The sequence below is a fragment of the Carcharhinus amblyrhynchos genome, chromosome 25 (assembly GCF_965287045.1).
Source record: "Carcharhinus amblyrhynchos chromosome 25, sCarAmb.v2.hapA, whole genome shotgun sequence".
NCBI lineage: Eukaryota > Metazoa > Chordata > Chondrichthyes > Carcharhiniformes > Carcharhinidae > Carcharhinus > Carcharhinus amblyrhynchos.
This window is the reverse complement of record NC_137348.1, coordinates 44,316,159-44,327,540: the sequence shown is the minus strand read 5'-3', so window position 1 is coordinate 44,327,540 and position 11,382 is coordinate 44,316,159.

The window sequence follows — 11,382 nt, the reverse complement described above, 5'->3', positions numbered from 1 at the left end:
CCTCCGCCATTTCTTTCAGGACCCTTGGATGCATTCCATCCGGTCCTGGGGACTTGTCCACAATCAGCCCCTCCAGTCTGTCGAGCACCGCCTCTCTAGTAACAATAATGTCATTGAGACCCTCCACTCCTACCATCTTTCCATTGCTAACACCCAGCAAATTACTCATGTCCCGGGCAGTAATTTGGGCAGACAGGGCATCGCTGCTCTCCTTGACATACTTGTGGACAGATGATTGTGAAATGCACAAAGGTCTCCACTGGCAGTTTGGAAGAACCCGGTGGTGTAAAAGTTCAAAGCCATCAGGTGCCACCATATCCCTCAACACTCCATATCCCTCAACACTCCATATCCCTCAACACTCCATATCCCTGAACCTTAACCACCTATATGAAGATGGAGCAGGTGTAGGCCATTCTGCCCCTCGAGCTTGCTTTGCCATTTAATGAGATCATGGCTTATCTGATATTAACTCCAAATTTTCATCCTGCCCACTCCCAATCACCGATCACTCTCTTGTTCACTGAGAATCTATCCACCTTTACCTTAAAAGTATTCAAAGACTCTGCTTTCACCAACTTTTCAGGAAGAGAGACATAGAATCATAGATCATCGAACCCTACAGTGCAGAAAGAGGCCCTTCGGCCCATCGAGTCTGCACCGAACACAATCCCACCCAGGTCCTATCCCCATATCCCTACATATTATACCCACTAATCCCTCTAACCTACATATCCCTGGACACTAAGGGGCAATTTCTTAGCATGGCCAATCAACCTAACCCGCACATTTTTGGACTGTGGGAGGAAACCGGAGCACCCGGAGGAAACCTACACAGACACGAGGAGAATGTGCAAACTCCACACAGACAGTGACCCGAGCCGGGAATCGAACCCAGGACCCTGGAGCTGTGAAGCAGCAGTGCTAACCACTGTGCTACCGTGTCACCCGTAGAGAGTTCCAGAGACTCATAAACCTCTGAGATTACTCTCTATCCTTACCTGGCACAGATTGTTTCTCATTTGTTGTAATAATGTCCTTCTTTTTAGTCTTGTTTCTGCTCTTTGATTTACCGTATCTTCACAAATTTGATATTCTTTGCCCCCACTACTAAACTTAAAACCCCATCTACAGAAACACTGGTCCCAGCACGGTTCAGGGTAGACCATCCCAATGGTCGAGTTGCCACTTTCCCCAGTACTGATGCCAGTTCCCCATAAACCAGAACCCACTCTTCCCACACCAGTATTTGAATCACACATTCAAGTCCCTAATCTGATTTGCATATGGCTCAGGTAATGATCCAGAGATTCTGGTCTATTAGGTTCTTAATTTAGACATAGACATAGAACATTACAGTGCAGAACAGGCCCTTCGGCCCACGATGTTGCGCCGACCAATTAAAAAGCAATGACCCTCTAACCTAAACCAATCCCTTTCCAACCATAAACCTATCCACGGATCTCTTAAATGCCCCCAAACTAGGCGCATTTACAACTGCAGCAGGCAGGGCGTTCCAATCCCTCATCACCCTCTGGGTAAAGAACCTACCCCTGACATCCATCCTATAACTACCCCCCCTTAATTTAAAGCCATGCCCCCTCGTGCTAGCTTTCTCCATCCGAGGAAAAAGGCTATCACTGTCCACCCTATCTAAACCTCTAATCATCTTATATGTTTCAATAAGGTCCCCTCTTAGCCGCCTTCTTTCTAACGAAAACAACCCCAAATCCCTCAGTCTCTCCTCATAGGACCTCCCCTCCATACCAGGCAACATTCTGGTAAACCTCCTCTGCACCCTTTCCAATGCCTCCACATCCTTCCTATAATGTGGGGACCAGAACTGCACACAATACTCCAAGTGCGGCCGCACCAGAGTTGTGTACAGTTGCAACATGACGCTGCGGCTCCTAAATTCAATCCCCCTACCAATAAACGCCTAGACACCGTATGCCTTCTTAACAACCTTATCTACTTGATTCCCAACTTTCAGGGATCTATGTACACATACACCTAGATCCCTCTGTTCATCCACACTATTCAGAGTCCTCCCGTTAGCCCTATACTCTACACATCTGTTATTCCTGCCAAAGTGAATTACCTCAGACTTTTCCACATTAAACTCCATCCGCCACCTCTCGGCCCAGCTCTGCAACCTGTCCAAGTCTCTCTGTAAACTATGACACCCCTCCTCACTATCTACCACACCTCCGACTTTGGTGGCAAACTCCTCACACTGACTATGTAGAACCTCCTTTTCTGTCCTGTCTGAGTCATTGGTACCTACATGGGCCATGATGACTGCGCCCCCCACCCCCCCACTGTTTGTGCTACAAGATCTTCTCCAGCTGTGAGAAGATGTCCCAAACCCTGGCACCAGACAGACAACACAGCCGCTTGAACTCATACTTTGGTTGTGGAGAACAGTGTCAATACCTTTGACTGTACTGCCTCACAGTACCAGGGAGCCAGTTTTAACTGTGTGGAGTCTGCACATTCTCCCCATATCTGTGTGGGTTTCCTCCGGGTGCTCGTAGACCATTGGGAAGTCTTTGTGAGGGAAGGGCATCTGTACAAGTGGGATGGGGAACATTTAAATGGGAAGGGCACACATATTTTAGCTGGGGACAGCTCAGTGACTATCACTGTTTGCTGTGCAGACACATGGATTTGGGCCGGCGTCTGTGGGAGTTTGCGCATTCTCCCCGTGCTTGCGTGGGTTTTCTCCGGGTGCTCCGGTTTCCTCCCACACCCCAAAGATGTGCTGTTAGGCTGATTGGAGGTAATAAATTGTCCCTAAATTAGTTTCCGTCAATGTGGATTGCCATAAAACAATAGATAAGGGTCATGAGTGGAGGGGGGGACTGGTAATGTTAAAACGGCGGCGCGGGCTCGTTGGGCCAAAGGGCCTATTTCCCGGGCTGTTTTTGCTCTTTGTTCTGGTTTCCTTCCACAGTCTGAAAGACGTGCTGGTTAGGTGAATTGGCCATGCTAAATTTTCCCTTAGTGTACCTGTGCCAGAGTGTGGCGACTAGGGGATTTTCACAGTAACTTCATTGCAGTGTTAATATAAGCCTACTTGTGACACTATTAAATAAACTTAAAAACTTACACTGTCTAACCATATACCACAATCCCAGCTAGCTGTCCAGAAACATTTACTTAACTACCAACAACCTTTACAATCATGCAACACAGTTATGGTTATACTGACTAAAGCAACTCAGAAATCACAAGCTCAAATCTCTCCGTTATTGTTCAGGGCAGAAGCGCCAAAGTGTGTTATGAAGACTGCCTGAACCGTAAATTTTGCATCTTGAATTTGGCTGGGATAAGCATAAGATGTTTCACTTCAAGTGTAATTCAAGTGACCTACCAGGGAGCTTTTATCAAACAAAGTTTACTTAAGAATACAGTTAACATGTATAGTAAAAAAAATTAGCAAGAACTTTTATCAATTGCAAGCAAAACCAAAACAAAAAGATATATATATATATATCAAAACCAATATCCAATAAGCAAAACCCTCTAAACAGATTTATCATTGCAAAGGCTAAAGCTCATATAATCCTGGAATTCAGTTCCCTGGGTTGAATACTGATTTCAAATGATCTTGAAAACTCAGAACAGCCTGTAGTCATCAGCTTCCCAAAACGCCAAAAACAGAGATTCTTTCCTGCAGCATGGCAACAAATCTTTCTTTCAGCTAATTGCTGAAAGAGAGACATTGATAGGATGCAGAGCTGGGCTGAAAAGTGGCAGATGGAGTTTAACCCTGATAAGTGTGAGGTGATTCATTTTGGTAGGACAAACTTGAATGCAGATTACAGGGTCAACGGCAGGGTTCTGAGGAATGTGGAGGAACGGAGAGATCTTGGGGCTCATATCCACAGGTCTCTAAAAGTTGCTACTCAAGTGGATAAAGCTGTGAAGAAGGCTTATAGTGTGTTAGCGTTTATTAACAGGAGGTTTGAGTTTAAGAGCCGTGGGGTTATGCTGCAACTATACCGGACCTTACTGAGACCACATTTGGAATATTGTGTTCAGTTCTGCTCACCTCACTATAAGAAGGATGTGGAAGCATTGGAGAGAGTGCAGAGGAGATTTACCAGGATGCTGCCTGGTTTGGAGGGTAGGTCTTATGGGGAAAGGTTGAGGGAGCTGGGGCTTTTCTCTTTAGAGCAGAGGAGGGTGAGAGGCGACTTAAAAGTGGTTTATAAGATGATGAGAGGGATTGATAGAGTGGACGTTCAGAGACTATTTCCTCGGGTGGATGTAGCTGTTACTAGGGGGCATAACTATAAGGTTCATGGTGGGAGATATAGGAGGGATGTCTGAGGTAGATTCTTCTCTCAGAGAGTGGTTGGAGTGTGGAATAGACTGCCTGCTGTGATAGTGGAGTTGGACACTTTAAGAACTTTCAAGCGGTTATTGGATAGGCACATGGAGCACTCCAGAATGATAGGGAATGGGATAGCTTGATCTTGGGTTTGGACGTAGCTCAGCACAAAATTGAAGGCCAAAGGGCCTGTACTGTGCTGGACTGTTCAATGTTCTAACTGGTAAAACTTTCAAAGCGAAACAGAGAGAAAAAGAAGCTTCTCTTCCAGCTTATTTCTGAGACTGCCTCTAACATTGCAGCCAAAACGAAAATGAAAAACAACCCTTGTCACCTGACCGGCACACAGTTTTTGTTTCTCCTCCTAACAATAACATCACCTCAGGTTGCGAGCATGATTTAAAAAAAACCTCTCTTTTAAAGGGACACTAACGTCACAACTGTAATTTGACTATGACAAGTGCTGGATTATTTGTAAAATCCAATTAGTTTCGGTTGTGTCCTGCAGGGTCAGGAACACATCAGCTCTGAACCATCCGGTCTAAACATGACTCCATTCCAACACGAACCGGTTGACTCTTAATTTACTTCCAAAATTTCATGTTCTCATTAAGAACATTAATCTGTATTGCCAACAACCTTTTATATCCAGCCAAGACCAAAGCAATCCTGGCCCTCATAACTTCTCCTTAATGACATTTGGGGACTTGACAGAGTTTAAAACTTTAAATGATGAGAAGAAATTGTAGATTGAGGAGTGATTTAATCAAAGTCCTAAATTTTTAAAAGGATTCACTATATTAAATAAAAAGAAAGAATTCTCTCTGGCGTGGGATTCAGAACAATGGGCAGAACCTTACATTTGGAGACAAGTGTTTTAGGAAGAAAATAAGGAAACAAATATTTCTTCACCCAAAGGAGAGCAGCACCAGTTATAATAAAGTTGTAGGTTCAAGGTCTTCAGCAGTAAGTCTTGTGGAGGGGGTGGGGGGGATGGTCCATCCAGATATTTTCCACCACACATGACCCTCAGAGTGACAGCAAATGCAGAAGAAGGCAGGGAATAAGCCAAAACTCTGCTCTGTTGACTCACCTCGCCTTTCCAAACTCAAAGCTCTATTTACAAACAGAAGGCAGGAACTGAGTGAGCTGAGATGATCCCAGTGAGAGGTGTTCAGGAGGGCAGTAGGTCACAGCATCTGGATCATCTGCAGTGATCCCACTCAGTCTCAGACTGGATTGTAGAGAGTTCCTCCAAGAGCTCTCTCCACAGGGGAGACTCTTTATTACAACATTTCCATTGTACAAAGTGAGGCAGGAAGAGAGGCAATTAACTACACTGGGTAGCACGGTAGCACAGTGGTTAGCACTGCTGCTTCACAGCTCCAGGGTCCTGGGTTTGATTCCCGGCTCGGGTCACTGTCTGTGTGGAGTTTGCACATTCTCCTCATGTCTGCGTGGGTTTCCTCCGGGTGCTCCAGTTTCCTCCCACAGTCCAAAGGTGTGCAGGTTAGGTTGATTGGCCATGCTAAGAAATTGCCCCTTAGTGTCCAGGGATGCGTAGGTTAGAGAGATTAATGGGTATAATATGTAGGGATATGGGGGTAGGACCTGGGTGGGATTGTGTTCAGTGCAGACTCGATGGGCTGAAGGGCCTCTTTCTGCACTGTAGAGGTCTGATTTTAACTGGGTACCGATGAAGCCATGTGGGACATTAACAGAAACTGAATTCTAAACCATATTGTCAGGCGCATCCCTCATTCTACCAATATCAATAAACTAGGGGAGCAAGTCTGAACAGAATTGGGGACCAGAATGAGGTACAGACTTAATAAGGTTGTTGCACGGCGTGGCTTGCATGTTAAACAACGGAAGTGACTGGCTGTAAACAGAGCTAAAGTTTGTAGCCAATGGGGTAGAGCAGAGCTTGATTGTGCAATCAAATTCTGTTGAGGATGGTGCTGGAGAACGAGGAGGTGGCGGCTCCATGAACACGTTGGAGCCCACCGCGTTGATGTGAGAGTAAAGGCCACTGTCTTCACGTTGAGTAGATAATTCTTCTCAGCCCCATTCTCCATTCTCACCGGGGCCAGTGCCCAGCCACTCTGATTCAATCCAGTGACATTAAGAAATGCTTGCATGCACTGCACACAACAATGATGATGAGTGGCAACAATTAACAGCCCAGAACTTTCTCTTACCCTAGATATATGCCACCTGATTATGAAGCCTGGGTGGCTTGGATTTAGACTGAGAAGTAGAAGGATGAGAGAAGATTCAAGGGGAGATTGTTTCACTCTGGAAATCTGGATCTCACAGCCTGAAATGGTGGTAGAGGCGGGATTCATCATGGCTTTGAGGGAAATACTTGGATACGCACTCGTGCAGGTTGCTGGAGGAGCTCCAGCTCAAGGTGGATGAGCTGGCCTCTGAGCTACAGACACTGAGGCTCATCAGGGGGAGAGAGGGTGCCCCTAGACTGGCTAAATCTAAGGGTCAGGGACAAAAGGGGGCTGCTGGGAGGAGGAGGAAGGGGGGTGAGGAGCGGAGGCCTCAGCCTCTTAATCTGCATAACAGGTTTGAGGTTCTTGCTTCCAGTCTGGAAGAGGACGAGGCAGGTGAGGTTGGTGAGCAAACTGCACACGGTACAGTGATGCAGCAGGACATAGGCAAAGAGAAGGGGAAAAGGAACGTAGTAGTGATTGGAGATAGTGGGGTGAAGAGTATTGACACTGTCCTTTGTCACAATGACAAAGTGCACAGAAGGGTGTGTTGTCTGCCTGGTGCTCGGGTACAGGATGTCGCAGCTGGGCTGCAGAGGAACCTGGAGTGGGAGGGTGAGAACCCGATCGTTGTAGTACATGTGGGTGCCGGCGACGTAGGCAAAGTGCGGACTGAGGATCTGGGGAGGGAGTATGAGAAGCTGGGAATGGAATTAAAAAGTAGAACCGACAAGGTGGTCGTCTCTGGGCTACTGCCTGAACTGAGTGCAGACGGGCGTAGGGTTGACAGGATAAAGGAAGTGAATGGGTGGATCAGGGATTGGTGTGGGAGGAATGGGTTTGAATTTATGGGGCATTGGCACCAGTATTGGGGTAGGTGGGACTTGTTCGGGCGGGATGGGGTTGGTCTGAATCGTGCTGGGACCAGAGTGTTGGCGAATCGAGTAAAGAGGACTGTAGACAGGGCTTTAAACTAATTAGGGGGGGGGAGGGTGCGAGGGTAGGTGATGTTACGAGGTCTAAAGTTAAGGATAGGGTACAGGTAAGGGAAGAGGCCGAGGATGTCCCAATTGGTGGCGTTACGGCAAATAGGGTCCAGGTGAAGGCTGGGATGAAAGCGCTTTATCTGAATGCACGAAGCATTCGGAATAAAGTGGATGAGCTGGTGGCGCAGATCGACACAAATGGATACGATCTGGTGGCCATTACAGAGACGTGGCTGCAAGGTGACAGGGACTGGGAGATGAATGTACAGGGCTATCAAGTGTTTAGGAAGGATAGGCAGGAGAAAAGAGGGGGTGGCGTAGCTCTGCTGATTAAGGATAGTATCAAGGTGGTAGCAAGGGATGATATCGGAGCCAAAGAGCAGAACGTGGAATCGTTGTGGGTGGAGATTAGGAACAGCAAAGGGAGGAAGACGCTGGTGGGTGTCGTCTATAGGCCCCCGAATAATGATCTGGAGGTGGGGCGGGCTGTTAACACGCAAATAAGTGCGGCGTGCAGGAATGGGACGGCAGTAGTTATGGGAGATTTCAATCTGCATATTGATTGGTCGACCCATGTTGGACGAGGTGGGCTCGAGGAGGAGTTCTTGGAATGCTGCCGGGATAATTTCCTTGAACAGTGTGTGTTGGAGCCGACGAGGGAGCGAGCTATCTTGGATCTGGTGCTATGTAATGAGGCGGGTAGAATTAGGGACCTTGCGGTGAAGGATCCTCTTGGAGAGAGTGATCATTGTATGGTGGAGTTTCTGGTGCAGATGGAGGAGGAGAAAGTGGGTTCCCGGACACGCGTCCTTTGTTTGAATAGAGGGGAGTACGGTAGGATGAGAGAAGAATTGGCAAATGTGGACTGGGGGAGTGCGTTGGAAGGTAGGTCTGCTGAGGAGCAGTGGAGGATCTTTAAGGAGATCTTTCTTGGTGCTCAGCAGAAATTTATTCCGATGGTTAAAAAGGACAGTAGGAAGAGAGGTAATAAGCCGTGGATAACGAAGGAGGTGAAGGAAAGTGTTAAATTAAAAGCGGAGGAATTTAGAGTAGCTAAGAGCAGTGGGCGAGAAGAGGATTGGGAAAGGTTTAAATGTCAACAAAGATTGACAAAGAAGTTGATAAAGGAGGGTAGGAGAAGCTATGAGGCTGGGCTAGCACTTAATATAAAAAAGGATAGCAAGAGTTTTTATAAATATATAAAAAGGAAGAGGCTGGCTAGGGTGAACGTTGGTCCTTTAGAGGATGAGAAAGGGGAGCTAGTGGTAGGGGATGGGGGTATGGCTAAGGTCTTGAATAACTTTTTTGTTTCTGTCTTCACGGAGGAGGACGTGAATAATTTGCCGGGTGTTAGAGATGGAAAGGTGGTAGGAATGGAGGGTCTTAATGACATTACTGTTACTAGAGAGGTGGTGCTCGACAGACTGGAGGGGCTGATTGTGGACAAGTCCCCAGGACCGGATGGAATGCATCCGAGGGTTCTGAAAGAAATGGCGGAGGTTATAGTGGATGCCTTGGTGGTTATTTTCCAGACGTCGCTGGATTCCGGGGAAGTGCCGGAAGATTGGAAAACGGCTAATGTTACGCCGTTGTTTAAGAAGGGTGCCAGGCAAAAGGCGGGGAATTATAGGCCGGTTAGTTTAACGTCTGTGGTAGGTAAAATGTTAGAATCCGTCATTAAGGAGGAAATTGCGAGGCATCTTGAAGGGAATTGCTTGATAGGGCGGACGCAACACGGTTTCATTAAAGGGAAGTCGTGTCTGACAAATTTACTGGAGTTCTATGAGGATGTGTCTAGGGCAGTGGATAGAGGAGAGCCGGTGGATGTGGTCTTTCTGGATTTTCAGAAGGCGTTTGACAAGGTACCTCACAAGAGGTTATTGCAGAAGGTCAGGGGACATGGAGTTGGGGGTAGGGTGTTAGCGTGGATAGAGGATTGGTTGTCAAATAGGAGGCAGAGAGTGGGGGTCAATGGGTGCTATTCGGATTGGCGGTTGGTGACTAGTGGGGTGCCCCAGGGGTCGTGCTGGGGCCTCAGCTATTTACCATTTATATAGATGATCTGGAGGAGGGAACCGAGTGCAGGGTGTCGAAATTTGCTGATGACACCAAGATTGGGGGAAAGGCAAATTGTGCGGAGGGTGTGGAGAGTCTGCAGAAGGATCTAGATAGGCTGGGCGAATGGGCCAGGAAATGGCAAATGGAATTTAATGTTGGCAAGTGTGAGGTGGTCCACTTTGGTAGGAAGAATGGTAGGAAGGACTATTACTTATATGGCGAAAAACTGCAGCAGGCGACGGTGCAGAGGGACCTCGGGGTCCTTGTGCATGAGTCGCAAAAACCCAGCTTGCAGGTGCAGCAGGTGGTCAGGAAGGCGAATGGGATGCTGGCCTTCATAGCGAGGGGGATTGAATATAAAAGTAGGGAGGTCTTGCTGCAGCTGTATAGGGCATTGGTGAGGCCGCAGCTGGAGTACTGTGTGCAGTTTTGGGCGCCGCACCTGCGCAAGGATATTTTGGCCCTGGAGGGAGTGCAGAGGAGGTTTACTAGGCTGATACCGGAGTTGAGGGGATTGAGCTATGAGGAGAGGCTGAATAAACTAGGCTTGTACTCGTTAGAGTTTAGAAGAATGAGGGGAGATCTCATTGAGACGTATAAGATGATGAATGGGATGGATAGGATAGAGGTGGAGAGACTCTTCCCGCTCAAAAAAGACACTAGGACTAGGGGGCACAGCCTCAAGATAAAGGGGAGGCGGTTTAGAACGGAGTTGAGGAGGAACTTCTTCACTCAAAGGGTGGTGAATCTCTGGAATTCTCTGCCCGTTGAAGTGGTGGAGGCTGCCTCGCTAAATATTTTTAAGAAGCGGGTTGATGGGTTCTTGATAAGAGAGGGGATTAAGGGTTATGGGGAGAGGGCGGGAAAGTGGAACTGAGCCACAACAGATCAGTCATGATCTTATTGAATGGCGGGGCAGGCTCGAAGGGCTAGATGGCCTACTCCTGCTCCTATTTCTTATGTTCTTATGTAACCAACAAGGCTGTGGATCAAAAACCGGAATTGGAATGAGGCTGATGGCTATTTGTTAGCTGGTGTGGGTATAAAGGACCTACTGTGCTGTAAAGTTCTATGTTTCCATGAATTAGACAATGGTTCATTGTCTAGTTGCTCCAGTGTAGCTCCTTTAACTCAGTGTAAGGACTGCGCTGATTTTACTGACCTTCACTGCGCTCCATTGTTACGGTGAACATAGAACACAGAAAAACTACAGCACAAACAAGTTACACCGGTCATATCCCTACCTACCAGGTCATAGAACTATTTGCAACTCCCAATCCCATTAAATCCCATGTACTCATCAGGTGCTGGTTCGAATCCCCGAATGGGGTAAGGGTTAGAATACCAGAGGAGTTCTGTTCCACCTGAATCTAATTTGTGCAATAATCTTTCAAAAATCAAAGTAGATTTGACCACATTACACAACACTTCAAATCTGCTCCTTTGGCAACATTCTTTCCATCAGCCAGCTGGTTAATACCATCAACATGTTTGTATATTAAATAATTAAAACCCACTATATTCAAAGCACATTCTTCTAAAATATTGCAGAAACATTTCAGGAATGCAGCTGGAAATAATTCGTCATAAGTTGGCAATTTTTTTTTAAATTCTTCACTGGTTAGTTATTTTTGCAACTGCCAATTTGGCCCAGTGTTTAACAACCCATTATCAACTCAGTAGGAAATATTTCAAATGTGTTTCCACATTAGACATGCAGAACAACATTTTGCAAAATGGTATCTCAGAGGAGAGAAAATGGACTTGGTATTGAGGT